Here is a 12826-nt window from a genome sequence, read left to right on the forward strand (position 1 = left end):
CACGAGACACTAACCTCTCTGATAGGAAGTATGCCTACCCGTCTTAGACTGTGCCGTGAAGCTCAAGGAGACTTGATAAAATATTAAATTGTTACCTACACAACATGAAAAGGTCAGTTCACTTTCACAATACATTCAATTTTATCTGATTTGTTCTAGTTTAATAATATGAAATGCTTTAGCTATTCTCAATAATTTTGAACCATACTGTATTTAGACAAATTTACAGTAGTTAGTGGTTTGAAGACAAAAGTCGGACAAATGTTTTGAATGAGAGGCTACTATAGTATTTATAATCTTTTACTGCTTTCTCCAGTCGGAGAAGGCGCAACAGACAAGGATAAAATGGTACTCGTTTTCAAAAAGCTGGATATTATATCGTAGGCAGTGTCACTTTTCGATTATTAGCTATTGGCAGACACATCTGAATGTGGTTAACGCATGCTTCAGTGGGGGGGAGCTTATTTGAGCAGGGAGACTATATTCAGACGGAGAAGACACTCCCCGAAAAAACCCTGAACGTATGCCGCGGGTTGTTACGTAACCAGTGTAGCCAATATGGCGGCAGTGCAGTATTTAAGACTGAGGCCGGTTTACTTTCAGCAGCTGATTAAATTCGCCGAAAGTTGTGACAGCTGAAATCCTACATGTAGAAGATACTTTAACAATTTTGTCACTTCAGTTTAAGTCAAATAATTGGTATCAGTGTCAGTATTAGGACAGTAGATTTGTAGTAAAGGTTCAAGACTAAATTGTGCCGATAATTACTTCTTTCACACATTCGTTTAATTTTTAGAAAGAAAACATGCGTTTAACTGAAAGGTATTTGCAAGTAATAGTGATAGTTTTATGACTTAAAAATTGCTAGGGTGTATTTGAGGTGTTTGAAAAATACGACGTATCGCCGATCTGTTCTCACCTGCCACTTACATGCTACACACCGTTGTTTAAGTGTTCCTAGTTATTTCTTCAAAAACATCTTTCACATACACCTTTAATTCATATGAGGGGAATATACTATCAGGTGAAATGTGTTTTCAAGTAATAGTGATAGTTTCATAATCTAAAAAAGAATGTTAGGGTGTACTTGAGGTGTGTGAAAAATATGACATATCGCCGATCTGATTTGATCCGCCACTGATGCTTGTGATGCTTGAGGGTTATAGTTCCATAACTTCTTTCCTTCTTGTTGATATTATTTGACAAAACTGGAAAGGTGTCTACAACTCTTTGTGACAGTTTTACGCTTTCTGTTTTTTGAGGGGTTTGTGACAGTGTCAGTTAACATTTTGTTAATGTCCATTCCATTCCCACATGCAATACGATATCTCAATTGATTATTAATGTTAACAAAAATGTCTCAAAATGGATTTTTTTAAAAAGCACAGCTGATGTTAACACATGTGTTCTCGCGATACTTTTGTGTTCTTTAACATGTTTTGGGAGGGAAGGCCGCGGTGTATCATTTATTCTTTCATTCATTCACAAATGTACTTCTTTCTTTTATTCTTTGTCTTTATTTCTTTCATTCATTCAATGACATGTAATTCTTGCTCTTAATAATTCATTCATTCATTCATTCATTCATTGTAAAATTCCGACTGATACAATAAACTGGCTGAAGTTCTGTTAAACACATCTAGAGCTGTGGAGGGAAAGAGCCAAGTCACCGTGCGCGTTGGTGCATGGCGAGGCACACGTCAGTTAGTAAAAATGGTAAAGAAAGCAAACGAGCGACCTATCCTTGTTGTAGATTATCCCTGATTTGAGTGAGAAAGGATTTCTCACACAGAACTGTTTTGTAAGTTGAAAAAGCTGCCAACCTTGGTTTAGATGATATTGAAGCCTGTCATCCATGAATGTTATAGTCAGACACGCTTTGAACTCAGACATTAAAATGTCAATATGACCAACATCTAGCATAATCCAAACTCCCCGAATCTGAGCTGGAATAAGATATGTTTGACTTTTGTGGCCCAAGAAGATCTGTTAACGTTGTCTGGTCTATATAGCATTAGGTAGGTTTGCTTTGATAATCTGTCGTTATTCATGTTGATTATTTTGGCCCAACATTTAACACATTTAGTTGCATAAGAAACATATAAGAGATCACAAATCACACTCACTTTCGCTAACAACTGCGCCATTGCAGGTTGTCAGAGGCAGATGAAGAATTCGTTTGATAAATTTCGTCTGTACCCTCTCAATTTGATCTACCATATCATATCTCCAGAGCTCGGCGCATTATGTAAGTAGTGGCAGAACCATGCTGTCAAATATGTGAAATACGACACATATGTGTGAAGTTTATACATCAGTAGGCATACTTTCCCCGTCTAACACCTGTCTCGATCTTGTCCACACTAGTTTTGGTGTAAAATGAAGCCCGAGGTCATTATGATATGAGACAGTTTCTATCTGGGAACCCTTGTAGTGCCATTTTTCACATGAACGTAATACACATTTACGAAATACAGGAATTTTAGATTTCTGCACATTTAACGTCAACCTCCCTTTTTTAGAAAATATTTCTGACACAATCGATTTGGTCCTGATGTTTTCCGGCAGAGTCCGCGGCGTTAATATCATCATCGACATAAAGAAGTGAACATACATTGCGGAATTCACCCTGATATCAATATTCCTTTACAGTTAGCCACTGGCAATTCAGTGACTAGTTCACTGATGTATAAAGTAAATAACAGTGGACTGACCATACAGCCTTGCCGTGTACCAAGACAGCACTGAAAAAAATCCGTAAGTTCTTTATCTGTACGGACACACGAATGAAGCTTGGAGTACATATTTCATAAAACTTTCAAGATGTTCCCATATATTCCATATTTGATAAGCCGATGCCACATTAATGTATGATGGAGGTCATCGAAAGCTTTGGAGAAGTCAACAAAGAAGATGTACAATCTCCCTCCAGTTGATGTCTAACTTAGACACGTATTTTGCAATCATGCCGCAGAGAGAGAACATGTTATCCACAGTGCGGTACCCTTTCCTACAACCACCAGATTCTCATAAATGATGTCGTTTTCTGTGGCCCACAGTTGAGCTCGCTGGTTTTATATTTCTGTGAAAACCATCGCAATCACCTGCTGGACCGAAATTCCTCTATGATTCTTTGGATCAGATAGAGAACAATTCTTGTGCAGTGGGCAGATAGTAACTTTGCAGCATGTCATTGGGAAATTACCAGCTGTCAATATTTTAGTAAAAATTATGTCAACGTGGCTGATATCTGATTCAATCGCTCTGGTGAAAGGTCATCCCAACCTGGCGCTTTATTAGTAACTTTGCACTATGTCATTGGGAAATTACCAGCTGTCAATATTTTAGGCTGATATGTGATTCACAGAGTGTTTCAATCACTCTGTTGAAAGGCCATCCCAACCTGGCGCTTTTCGGCATTTGTGATTCCGTAGAATATCCATGATATCACGCAGTATTATTTCATCGTTGAGTTGATCAGGAAATTGCTGCTTACAGTCATTACAATGCGAGTCACGATCTATTGGTAAACACATATAAGATGATCCACGACCTGACAAATGACCCTAATTTGCATACTTGGGAACGCCCCACAGAACGATCCACTTGAAACAAGAGGGAGACAGGGTGTCTGATAAATATCGAGAAGTTCATTTTCCCAGTGCGTTTCAAGCATGAATTGTTATAGCACACTCGATTTGGGAACAGGTACAATCTCAACGAACTGAATCAACACAATATACTGAGCAAATATGTTTAGGACCACCGATCCATTTCACGAAGCAAATGACATTTTCCTGTTTTGTTTTTTTTAAAACAAAATTGTTGAATATCTAAAATGCTTGTCAATGCCCCAATCATCTATTTGTCTTCGTCTTAACTAAAGGTTAGCGTGGAATATCAGTATCTTATGCCAGTCTTAATATTCGAAGGAATATGCGGTGTTGATTTCATGTCACGGTTAGCATGTATTGCACGTGCATAATCGTCACGCTACCTGTAGCAGCCAAGTGTACTCGCCCAATTCGTTGTACCGCCTCTCTTGTCACAAATGCGTTTAGTGCGCAGGATCATCGGTCTAGCAGTAATGGGTCGCTTGGTATGTCATCAATAATGCTTGAGCTCGTAGTTACAGAGTTTAGCAGGTGTTCGAAATACGTAAACCACTCGGTGCCACTGATTTTATAGTGACTACACAATGCCACTTAGAACGTGGTCAGATGCAACAGATGTCATATTTGGGATTTCACTTTCTTAGTAAAGTACGAATTCTATTACTTTTTTTTCACTTTTTGACTTAATCAGGAAATTGCTGCTTACAGTCAACCAAAACAGTACTAGAATTTGTACTTTACTAAGAAAGTGAAATTCCAAATATGACATATGTGTGCAATAATTTTATTGTTAGAAGAAGAACTAGCTTTAATTGATTTGATAGCTTTCGACCATTCCTCGGGATTGTGACGAATATTGTTGAACTTCTCTTTAATTTGTGAGTAAAGAGGGGATTTTTAAGTCTGCATAATGATTTAAAGATACGTACATTTCATGTGTTGATATCTGCGAAAATCCACTGAAGCGTCTGTCAATCTGAACTTGTCAAGTGTCCAGTGCTAGTCACTTTCTCTGACTCACACTGCTCGTCCCACCAGTCACGTGACCCGTGTCGTCTGCTCGTCCCATCTGCAGCCCGCGCATAGACTCGAAGTTATATCGATCGACAGCAGCGTCAATATCAACACACAACCAATTATTGCCAAATCATTTAAAAGGGAAAGTGGAGTTTGATTTAACGCCAATTTAATAAGCATTTCGATTGACAGGGGGTTGTGAACTTGGTATGGGACGAAAGCATTCTGTGAACCAGGAATTAGACCAATTCAGCGAACCCAGAAGAACTTGGATGGTGAACACAAGGGCTAGGACCACAGGCCCCATTGTCTTTGCGGAGATTTAAAAAAACGCTTTTTTAAAATTCTTTTCATTCATTTCATTTCAGAAGGTGTTCAAGGTGGAGTGAAGATTTATATTACAGCACAGGTGATGCACAGGTGATGACAGTGTCTTACTGCAGATTCTCTATGTGCACAATTAATATATTTGGCCATTTAAAAAAACAACATCTGGCTATCCTATCGTTTTTCCTGGCTTTCTTTTGACTATTACAATATCCTGTAGTATCTTCATGGATTCTGCAACAAGTAGAGGTTTATTACTAATGTTAAAAGAAAATATATATCTAAATATACCTTTTTGTTGTCGATAAAATCATAGCCAGACGAGATTGTGATATCATTCCTAAAACTCTGTACACATTCTCACGAAATAGAAACATGGACAATATCTTCAGATTCCGTTTTACAAAATGTACAAGCATTTTCATCGACTAGTTTCATTTTCATTAATTCTCTTTTGGTATATATAACCCTATGAATAAACCTGAACTGGAAATCCAATAGCTTTATGTCATGTGTACAGTTTCTATAGTCAGGGAAAATATTACTCCATGGTAATGAGATACCAGTAAAAGACAGGCCGGACACTTCGGTCTGCTTTGCCGATTGCTATGCTACCACCGCATGCAATCGATTAAAACCTAAAATAAACATAATCAAGGGTGATTGGCCTATCGAGGGCTACTCATAACACCTGCCAAATCTTTATTGTTATTTCTGCAAGTCGACCGAAACCTGATTTTGACTCTCAACTAAACAATCTTGATACAAATGGATGACGTGTATCCGCACAGAACGGGGTTGTGGTCGAAGCAATTGTTACCTTTTTTACCAAAATTATATATAATCATAGACTATAAGCGTTTTTCTATCGGTGTCAGTACCGGATCAGAAGAAAGCAAGCACTGGCCGTATTTTTGAAAATGACTTAAGACCACATCGAAGATTTTATTTTCATTGGTGGAAGGGGGTAGGGGTGGGCGTTGTCGGGGGTATTCGAAGCCCCTGAAATCTCTCAGTCTCACTCTCTCAATCTCTCTCAATCTCTGTCACACACACACACACACACACACACACACACACACACACACACACACACACACACACACACACATACACTTGTCCACGTACAAAGCAAGACTAGAAACTGACAATCTCAGTTTGCGGTTTCCGTCCAGTCCAGACATCCAAAAAGAATGGATGCAGTTTGTTTGCTACCCATAGACATAATAACATGTCATGTGTACAGGTATCGCACCTGCCTGTCTGTGTAGTTCCATAATGTGACACAGACAGAACCCGTGCGCACGAGCCACAAATCAATCTGTTTTGTTTATGGTATACATGTATAGGTGTTGTGTTCAAAACTGCACTTGGTCAAATCATTGAAGTTGTGTATTGCACATTGTCATTAGTAGACAGGCGCACACATTGGCGTCAGTAAAACAGTCCATTGATCGATTAGATTAATCTCTACACAAGGCCATTTAGTTAGCCAGTTTATTACCTATCAGTTAAGAGGTGTGAACAGCATACTGCCAGAAATTGGACTCACGGAAATCGCACTACCAGAACTGAGACAACTCGTTGGACTGATTAAGAGAGGTGATAATCTCACTGCCAGAAATGGGACTAAATCGAGACTGCTTATCACAATCAACATATATTTTTCATATAGACATACATGTATCAAAACATTTCAGTTTTAAAACTGAGCAATATTTCACAATGAAATTAGTATTCTACACCATCTTGAAACGTTGGTTTGCAAATCTGCAACCATGTATGGGACTTGTGCATCTTTTATCACTGCTGATCCAAGACGTATGTAATCACAAGAAACAAGAAACTCTTGTTCTCCAAATTCGACCACAGCGGTAATCCTTGCGGTAATCCTTGTGGTTTTGCGGAGTGTCCCCATTTTGCCAGCAGGTATTGTTTAAGGTCTGACTTGAGGGATGTCTGTCTTATGGGAGTGAACCCTTTTTAGTTAACCTCAGCTGGTAAGCAGGTGACAGGGTGGTGGTTTTGTGAGGCCTTAGAAGAAGAAGTATCGCCAACCTGAAGCTGAGAGTCACCACATTCGTTGAATTCTTAGGAAAGAAGTGCTTTGCTCGATATTATTTTGCTAATGGTGGGTGGGTAATAAATAATATACCAAACTATGTCCCGTGTAACACCACATTTATGAAACTCGTGAATGGTATCGGTATTTAACTCGATTTCAACGTTAGATACCAAAACATTCACTCGTTACATAAATATGGTATTACATGGGACACAGGTTAGTATTCTCGCTGTATAAAATGTGTAACAAGCTCGTCAATTAGCAGATTTCCCGACGTCGACAAAGCCATGCCGAATGGTGTCACCATGTACAGATTTCCACGGACCCCTCAGTTCGTGCTAAATATGTGGTTGTGAGTGCTAAGTCTTTACTTATATGATCGTGTGGTTCGAAACCTACCTCGCTTCCAAGATAGAAGATGCTATTTAGATGTGTTTATATCGAGTTAAAAATATTAAAACTACTTACTAGTTGTAGTAAATGACTGGTGACCAAAAGGATTTTGTATGGCACAGCTTATAACATAACGATTTCTTCATTGGAAGCGCGGTTGTGGTCGAAGTGACAATAATATTGACACTCACCTCGCTTCAAAGAGTGAAATTGTTCTGCTATAAGCAATGTCATGCAAACTCCTACTGTCCATCAATCAAACACATATTTTACTACCAGTACAAATTTTTGTAGCTCGGTGAAAACAATGGTAAATAGCAATTACACTCAGACTGGCTGATGTTCGCGACAGGGCACCGCCATTTTCTAAAATCGTGGCGTCACGGTTTAAGTCAGTTTGAGAATCAATTAAATTATGGTTTGATTTATGAAGTTAAAAGATCAAAATTACTTCCTACTTGTAGTTAAATATGATTTTGAATCATGACCAAAAAGATTTTGAATGACACCGTTTGTAACAGAACTACAAGAACGATTTATAAACGCCATGACAACAAGCGATTTTGACAACATCGTAGACTCTGTGAAAACAAGTTGTAAGTGGGAAAATAATCAAAGCAGGTGACAAGGTTAAATGGATAGATTGTGAAAACATAGAACTTTCATTTTTCAAAACAATTGTCGCGTTTGCAGATTTAGACAAACCTATAAACATGACAATCTACCCTCAGAAATGTGGCTGAATATTACGAGGCGACTGTGCGTGTCGTAAGAGGCGACTAACGGGATCGTGTGGTCTGGCTCGCTGACTTGGTTGACGTGTGTCATCGGTTCCCAGTTCCGCAGATCGATGCTCATGTTGTTGATTACTCGACTGTGTGGTCCAGACTCGATTATTTACAGACCGCCGCCATATAGCTGGAATATTGCTGAGAGCTCATCTCTTAAAGTGACGAGTGGTGCTGTCATTGCGGACCACATTCGTAGTGTAGTGGATCAATTGATAGGCACGGCAGTCTGAACCTAGTTGTTCGAGGCCCTGGCCGCCTAGAACTAATGGACGTTACAGCTGGGTTTTTGTATCTTTCCTATTTTTTGTCTTTTCTTGTTTTGGGTTTTTAAATAATTTTATTGGTTTTTGTTTGGTTGTTTTTCGTTTGTGTGTGTTTTTTTTGGAGGGGGTGGGGTGTGTGGGCAGGGGGACTTTTTGTTGATTTTTTAATGGCGCAAAACAAGACCATTAAAGCTTTATTGCACGTAGAAGTTTGTGTTTCAAACGTACATTTTAAACAATATATGCGGTATTGTGTTCACTTTGACTTCATCGTCTACCCCTTCTTTGTAATGTAAGACGTAAAGATACCTGTGCCCCAATAATACGTAAAATGTGAAACAATAACAATAATTGTCGGTGAAGCTTCTTTTTACCTAATTTAGATCAATGGTAAACTATTATTAAGTTTGAAAAATTAATGCAATGTTATGATGTAAGTATTCTTGTGAAAACACTGCCCTCGTGATCAGATCAAAAGTGTTTGAATAATGTATATCATACACATTTCTTTGACAAAAATGAAATTTTGTAGCATATTAAACATGGACCGATGGCCTCCTTATAGAAAATAAACTCATTAGTAAATTAAGATGTATGGATGTCGACTTCTCTATGATGAAGGAGCAAGCATACGTCGTGTTATCCACAAGAAAAAAGTCGACATCCATAAATCTTGCTTTTCTTATGTTTTCCACTTCTAAACGCCCCTCAGATTTGAATAATCTCATTCTCAGTTACTGCACACATTCAACTGGCAAATCATTGAACCTAGAATTCAACCTAAACTTTCAACACCACATTGGCATAGTTAATGCGGAATATGATATTCTTTCTACCACTTCTTGAGTTAAGGAACACGCCTTCAATACGCTGAACCGGAAGCTGGCAGGGATAATGGAGGCGAAGAACAATCTGAATACCACGCGTGGCGCTTACAATGTTGAATTAAACATATTCCACGTGCGTAATTATTACATGTGGGTTTGGAAATCTGCAATGACAGCCTAGTGAGGAAATGGGAGTGTACCTTTGATGGTAGCGACATTTTATTTTGAAGTGAAAAATATGTTTTGAACTGAAGCCAGGGAAGCGCGTTGCCAACCTTCGACTGGTCATATTCTCTACGCTGCGCAACAACATTTGAGCAACAGTTTGTGAGTTAAGGAACAAGTCTTAAATCTGTCATGCAGTTGTGAGAGCGAGAGCTATAGAGTTTTCATCAGTCGTCATTTCCGGATTAGAGGTTGACTGCACTTCATTGTTGAGTTCTGGTGCAGAATATTGGTTGTTCGGGGCTAGTCATTTTTTCAATAATCCCCTATTTTTCGAAGTCCATATAGTCCAAGCATACTTTAGTGGTTCAATTGCCAATGGCTAAAGGGATTGTGAAAATCTAGCTGGGGTCCACACAGGTAGCAAAGGTATTGTTATCTACCTTCATGTCCTGACTATGGTTTTATGTGCCGTTTATGCAGTATTTCAGCAGTCTCACGGTGGGGACATCAGGAATGGGCTTCGTACATTGTGGCAATGTCAGGGCTCAAACCCGGGTCGTCGGTGTAACGAGCGAACGCTTTAACCATTAGGCTACCCCGTCGTCAGTAGTTTTTAATGCTCTCACACCTTGCATAGTACACTGGAGATCCGGGTTAGAATATAAAAATGATCTCGTAATGCACATCAGCGCTGAAAAACAAATTGCATATGTGGGCTGCGGCATTGTCTACTGAACGACCTCAAAGTTTAATTTTAATAATCATTAAACCATGTCGCATGCACAGAATTTTGAGCTGCTATATAACTTTAAGATGCTAACAAAAAGCAGTCCTTATGCAGTGCTACTGTTATTCTATCAGAGTGTTCATCAGTGTAAAAAGCAACATCGATTACATGCGATCTTTTCCACCATTAGTGTAAAAACATTCACACGTAACACAATACTGCACAGCACATCACTGACCTTGACCGACCAGTCACGAAATACCGCAATGGGAGTTCAGCAGCACTGCAGAGACGTGTTTGTATTCGACGTGCGCGAAGAAGGTAGATAATATTCAACAACGTTGTCTCTGACAACAGCGTTTCGGGTGCTGCGGCAGTGAGGTAGGTTTTGTCATGGGAACTGCATCTTGCGCTTCAGCATTTAATAATTACTTACCGTATATTCTAGATGTTCATTAGCTCAGTTTCCCGACTGCAACAACCGGCTTGATTCGCATCACGTAGGCATTGCCGTGTTTATATTTACCTCATTTAGTAAAGTCTGTTAACCTGCAGTGCTATTATTCATTTTGAATAATCTATCGACTGATTTTAAGTAGAGCGAAGGTTAGTGAAAATTCGATTACAGCTAATGCATACGTGTATATATGAGTACTGTTAGTGACAGCTAGGGTGACGTGACCCTGCGGTGCGTCGGTGCGAGAGGGTGGGGGATTTGATAGATCAGGCAGACATTCGTGCAGATTCGCCCATCGTATCCGAGAGGTGGGGTAGCCTGATCGAAGACCGGGTTCGATTCCCCACATTGGTACAATTAATGTGTGAATCCCATTTCTGGTGTCTCTCACCGTAATATTTCTGGAAAATTACAAAAAGATGAGTAAAAGCAAACTCACTCACTCAGCATAAAATGCATACTCGCTGTATTTACTTGACTGGGTTAGTGAGTAGGATTAAAAATACTAGAGATCTTTATTAATCTGCCTTGAAGAAAACGATCAACAGAACAAATAATTTGTTTATATTTATTCGATTTTTAGATGTCAGTAGTTCTTTTGGTGTTATACCTAAATGAATGCCATAGAAAATGCATTTGTGAAATGAAACAAAACAGTTCTTAGGTAGCAATTTAAATGTATCAAAAATTCTTTTTCAGTTGGTTATGATAAAAGCCACGTATGGTACCTTACACATGCACTTGAGCTCTTGAAATAATAGTAAATGATAATATGGTGTTCTCTGTTTCGGTTCCAAATATATTCCCGTGCTTCAAATACTCAATAACAACCGAAAATTGGCCAACACATGATGTTTATCTCCTAATTATGTTCCCAAAATATATCATCGTGACATCTCCAGGGTATACGTTCCGATAAATCTACACTATACCCTGACTCCGCCATTTCGAAAGCTTCCTTTGCTTGCTCCGCATTTTCCCAGCAGCCAATCAGCTAAGTCGCCGTTGCAACCGAACTTGCCAGTGTCAACGAAGACAGCGATGGCAGCCACGAAGGTTCGTTCGCAAAACGACTCAGATTTTGGAGAATCATACAGAAAGATTGTCAAGTTTGAATTAACTTTTTAAAAATGTATGCAAAAACCCCTTCTACCTCTTTCATGGTTCTTCTGCACGATTTGTGTTGCCAGGTTTGAGCGGTTAGATAATTTAAAAAGCGAAGGTGATTTATTTGTGATTGGTACGGACAGCTTCCCAGCGTAGACACCTGATTGGATAAAAACATTAATCCTTTCAAGCAGTGTTTACAATACTTTAATTTGCCAGTTGGCCATCAGGGCCTTTCAGCGTTTGAAATAATCCCCGGCCCGGAGGCCCAGCTAGCGCTGGTTGTTATTGCATGGGGCCGGCAGTTTCAAATATCTGCAGGCCCTTGTGGCCTTCAGCAGAGACCACGTAGACTAACAGATCTCTTATAATATGGTCTCTGCCTTCAGTAAATTATCAGTCTTTTTTAACAAGTGTGATCTTTTTCTTGGTTGGTTTTTCGTTATTAACGTTCAGGAATCAACCATGATCGATCATGTTACGATAACTTGTTTTCACTTCCTGGTGTTTCAGCGCTTTGCGGATAGGAATGTTAACACCAGTCTTTAACAAATAAAAGTTCTCTCTGCGCCATGGGCTTAGCTAGTTGATTTTGTAGAAACAGTGTCTAACTGCTTATAGTGTAGTCTATTTTTCATTGATTTGACTTTTATTGATTCAGATTTTGAAGCCTGCAGGCGGCAGCAGGCCATGATGACCATCTGAGAAATGAAAGTATTGCAAACACTGGCCTTCGGGCACCATACGCCATCCGGCTTGCCGGAATGAGACGAGTAGTTACGAATGCTTCGGGGACCACCTAAAGCATTCGGCTGGCCTTGACCTCCTGAGAGGAATGTGTGTGTGTGTGTGTGTGCGAGCGTGCGTGTTCGCTTCTTGGTTGGTGTTTAACACCCTACTCCGCAACATCTCAGCTGCATATATGGCGGCGGTCTGTAAATGATCGGGTCTGGACATAACATTATCGTCGAGAGCAATTTAGACATACACACTGCACCTGCTTGTATTCAACGACAGACATCATAAGTCGATCGGTACACGCTGACATAAACCATGGCACTGACCCTCAC

General features: G+C 39.5%; 1 protein-coding gene across 1 annotated transcript in view; it reads left to right on the forward strand.

Annotated features, from left to right (window-relative positions):
* Positions 1–10486: 10486 nt before the first annotated feature.
* Positions 10487–12826, forward strand: part of LOC137259223 (pyruvate kinase PKM-like) — a 37018-nt gene continuing 34678 nt past the window's right edge. The window contains exon 1 of the mRNA XM_067796842.1: positions 10487–10573. The gene's annotated coding sequence lies outside the window, so the exon portion shown is untranslated. The remainder of the gene's footprint in view (positions 10574–12826) is intronic.

This window comes from Haliotis asinina, chromosome 13 (genome assembly GCF_037392515.1).
Source record: "Haliotis asinina isolate JCU_RB_2024 chromosome 13, JCU_Hal_asi_v2, whole genome shotgun sequence".
NCBI lineage: Eukaryota > Metazoa > Mollusca > Gastropoda > Lepetellida > Haliotidae > Haliotis > Haliotis asinina.